A 5,000-nucleotide genomic window follows, 5' to 3' on the forward strand; every position below is an offset into this window, starting at 1 on the left:
GTTGATGGGAGTAGTCCTGGAGCAGAGTGTTCCTATGAAGATAACAGTCTGGTTATGTCATGTTGATGGGAGTAGTACTGGAGCAGAGTGTTCCTATGAAGATAACAGTCTGGTTATGTAATGTTGATGGGAGTAGTCCTGGGGCAGAGTGTTCCTATGAAGATAACAGTCTGGTTATGTCATGTTGATGGGAGTAGTACTGGGGCAGAGTGTTCCTATGAAGATAACAGTCTGGTTATGTAATGTTGATGGGAGTAGTACTGGGGCAGAGTGTTCCTATGAAGATAACAGTCTGGTTATGTAATGTTGATGGGAGTAGTACTGGAGCAGAGTGTTCCTATGAAGATAACAGTCTGGTTATGTAATGTTGATGGGAGTAGTCCTGGAGCAGAGTGTTCCTATGAAGATAACAGTCTGGTTATGTAATGTTGATGGGAGTAGTACTGGGGCAGTGTTCCTATGAAGATAACAGTCTGGTTATGTAATGTTGATGGGAGTAGTCCTGGAGCAGAGTGTTCCTATGAAGATAACAGTCTGGTTATGTAATGTTGATGGGAGTAGTACTGGAGCAGAGTGTTCCTATGAAGATAACAGTCTGGTTATGTAATGTTGATGGGAGTAGTCCTGGAGCAGAGTGTTCCTATGAAGATAACAGTCTGGTTATGTAATGTTGATGGGAGTAGTACTGGAGCAGTGTTCCTATGAAGATAACAGTCTGGTTATGTAATGTTGATGGGAGTAGTCCTGGAGCAGAGTGTTCCTATGAAGATAACAGTCTGGTTATGTAATGTTGATGGGAGTAGTACTGGAGCAGAGTGTTCCTATGAAGATAACAGTCTGGTTATGTCATGTTGATGGGAGTAGTACTGGAGCAGAGTGTTCCTATGAAGATAACAGTCTGGTAATGTAATGTTGATGGGAGTAGTACTGGAGCAGTGTTCCTATGAAGATAACAGTCTGGTTATGTAATGTTGATGGGAGTAGTACTGGGGCAGAGTGTTCCTATGAAGATAACAGTCTGGTTATGTAATGTTGATGGGAGTAGTACTGGGGCAGTGTTCCTATGAAGATAACAGTCTGGTTATGTAATGTTGATGGGAGTAGTACTGGGGCAGAGTGTTCCTATGAAGATAACAGTCTGGTTATGTAATGTTGATGGGAGTAGTCCTGGAGCAGAGTGTTCCTATGAAGATAACAGTCTGGTTATGTCATGTTGATGGGAGTAGTCCTGGAGCAGAGTGTTCCTATGAAGATAACAGTCTGGTTATGTAATGTTGATGGGAGTAGTACTGGGGCAGAGTGTTCCTATGAAGATAACAGTCTGGTTATGTCATGTTGATGGGAGTAGTACTGGGGCAGAGTGTTCCTATGAAGATAACAGTCTGGTAATGTAATGTTGATGGGAGTAGTACTGGAGCAGAGTGTTCCTATGAAGATAACAGTCTGGTAATGTAATGTTGATGGGAGTAGTACTGGAGCAGAGTGTTCCTATGAAGATAACAGTCTGGTTATGTAATGTTGATGGGAGTAGTCCTGGGGCAGAGTGTTCCTATGAAGATAACAGTCTGGTAATGTAATGCAATAAGGGTGTCTGCCAGGATAGCACAATATGCTACGGAACAATGAACGCTGTGTGTGTGTCACAGAACAATGCACTTTGACTTGAGTATACCAGTGGTCTGTGATAGACGTAACACACACTGCCGTTCAAAAGTTTGGGGTCACTTAGAAATGTCCTTGTTTTCAAAAGAAAAGCAATTTTATTGTCCATTAAAATAACATCAAATTAATCAGAAATACAGTGTAGACATTGTTAATGTTGTAAATGGCTATTGTAGCTGGAAACGGCTGATTTTTAAAGTAATATCTACATAGGCGTACAGAGGCCCATTATCAGCTACCATCAGTCCTGTGTTGCAATGGCACGTTGTGTTTGCTAATCTAAGTTTGTCATTTTAAAAGGCTAATTGATCATTAGAAAACACTTTTGCAATTATTCTAGCACATCTGAAAACTGTTGTGCTGATTAAAGAAGCAATAAAACTGGCCTTCTTGAGACTAGTTGAGTATCTGGAGCATCAGCAATTGTGAGTTCGATTACAGGCTCAAAATGGCCAGAAACAAATAACTTTCTTCTGAGACTCGTCAGTCTATTCTTGTTCTGAGACATTAAGGCTATTCCATGCGAGAAATTGCCAAGAAACTGAAGATCTCGTACAACGCTGTGTACTACTCCCTTCACAGAACAGTGCAAACTGGCTCTAATCAGAATAGAAAGAGGAGTGGGAGGCCCCGGTGCACAACTGAGCAAGAGGACAAATACATTAGAGTGTCTAGCTTCATTAAATAGTACCCGCAAAACACCAGTCTCAACGTCAACAGTGAAGAGGCGACTCCGGGATGCTGACCTCCTAGGCAGACTGGCCAATAAAAATAAAAGATTAAGATGGGCAGTCTGAGATATGGCTTTTTCTTTGCAACACGTGTGTGTGTGTGTGTGTGTGTGTGTGTGTGTGTGTGCTACCAGTTTGTAAAACAACACCCTTCCTCCTGCTCCATTTCATTTCAGATTGTATTGTGGAAGCTACAGTACAGTACGTATGTCATCTGATATGGCTGCATCAGTTCAAGAACATCCACAGGTAGGCCTACAGTATGAATGCCTGTAGAATGCTGGGGCACCCACCACAGTATGAATGCCTGTAGAATGCTGGGGCACCCACCACAGTATGAATGCCTGTAGAATGCTGGGGCACCCACCACAGTATGAATGCCTGTAGAATGCTGGGGCACCCACCACAGTATGAATGCCTGTAGAATGCTGGGGCACCCACCACTGAACGTTGCTCTCAATCAGAATCTGGAACGTCTTCTTCTACTCTACATTCTAAACAAACATCTAGTTTATGTTAAGAAGCAGCCCTGTTTACCGGCTAAACACAGGCCTGACCTGCAACCAGCCAGTCAGCCCTGCAGTCAAACGCACAGCCAGCGTCCTTCTATACTATCTGTTGCATCTTAGCCTATGCCACACTGATAATGACATTGCTCATCTATATATTTATATATTCTTATTTCATTCCTTTACTTAGAGTTGTGTGTATTAGGTTTTTGTTGTGGAACTGTTAAATATAGCTTGCTAGATATTACTGCACTGTCGGAAACAAGAAGCACAAGCATTTTGCTACACTCGCAATAACATCTGCTAACCATGTGTGTCAAGGCATCAGTGTAATGCGGTAGGCGAAGTCAGGTGCAGGACACAGAGCTAATCAAAAGGCGTACTTTACTCGAAGGTAAAAGAATGAACAACAACCTCCATGCAGGGTGGGAACAAACCCGCCCACTAACGACAACCAAAACATGAACAAACACGCACAACACACAGTGTGAGACAGAGGGTTAAATAGGGAAGACATAACTACATGATGGGAAACAGGTGTGACCAATTAAGACAAAACAAGTCGAACATAGATACATGGACCGGTAGCAGCTAGTACTCCGGTGACGACGAACGCCGAAGCCAGCCCGAGCAAGGAGGAGGGGCAGCCTCGGCTGAATCCGTGACCATGTGTATGTGACCAATACATTTGATTTGATTTGAAATAGCACCCTGTTCCTATTTAGGGCACTAGGGATGGCTAACTCTTGAAATCACTTCTGAAACCAAAGATTTAGGTAAAACAGCTTTTCGTTTGTTTGCACTTTACTTATGGAACAATCTTCAGAATACCCTACTGTTTGCCCTTACAGTCTCCAAAGTGCCATTTTCGGTGGTGGTATATCACCCAGGGCTCCCTTGTAAAAGAAACCTTGGTCTCAATGGGACCACCCTGCCTAAATAAAGGTTCAATAAAATCATATAAATAGAATAGTTTTGCCCAGGACCCAAGTAGTGATCCCAAATGGTACCATATTCCATATTTAGTGCCCTACTTTTGACCAGGGCCCATAGGTTAAAAGTAGTGCACTATATAGGGATTAGTGATATGTAGTTCGCGAACGATTCGTTCTTTTTGAACTACTCTTTTTACTGACTCGAGAGTCATGATTCGTTTTTCTGAATGACTCCTTCATTTTAGTCAGTCCTTTGACCTGCTAGTGCTGGCTGCAATGAGTCCTACAGCAGGATTACAAGCCAATTTATGCTTGATCCGAAAATGTGGTTGGAGACTCTGTATGGAGGGTGTGACGCAATTGCGGAGCCTCCAGAGGCACTCAGAGGCCAAATTGAGCTCCTTACCGCATCGATTTTATGACAATGTGGAGGGCGCCATATAGCTCTGCATTGACATGATTGGTTGATGGTGGGTGGGAAGTCCTGTATAAACACAAACTCACTTCCTTGACAACTTCCTTCACACCAGCTCTGCTCAACAGCTCGGCGCTGCTGTGTGAAGCGCAAGAAGTATGAATGCCCTGACTTCTGCAGAGGCCGTATCACCGTAAATGCTGCACGGCCAATGCAGATATTGGACTGACCATGCAGCACCTTTAACACACGCTCCTCTGGCTCAGCGGCTCGAGTTTCTACCTCAGTGCTCCAGAGACGTGCTCCGACCGCCAACTGTCTGTCATATGCGCGCAGGAAAATAGATCATGTGAAGAAACCTCCATGTTTAGAACTGATAATTTATCGCATGGTGCAAGAATGAATGCATTTAATTGATTATTGAATGTTTTGATTGACACAGTTTTGTAGAACCAAAACATACACAGCCTCTGCTCAACAAACTCAAACTCGAGAACTACGTTGCCTGGCTACCCACCCAGACTACTTGCTCCGGCCCAAACGCTACGCCACGCCCACGGACGTTACTTCTCCGCAGTGAGAAGTATGTAGTGAACGACAGAGCAGCGGATGAGTCGTCAGGCTACTAATCACCCGGCAGTCAAGCAATGCATTCCGCCAAGAGTCGTTCACAATCTAGTCCGGTTTCAAATGTATCAATACATAATCTTATTTGCATGCCTAGCAATCAACAAATGTACAACAAAAG

This window comes from Coregonus lavaretus (genome assembly GCF_964263955.1).
Source record: "Coregonus lavaretus genome assembly, contig: HAP1_SCAFFOLD_326, whole genome shotgun sequence".
Taxonomy (NCBI): Eukaryota; Metazoa; Chordata; class Actinopteri; order Salmoniformes; family Salmonidae; genus Coregonus; species Coregonus lavaretus.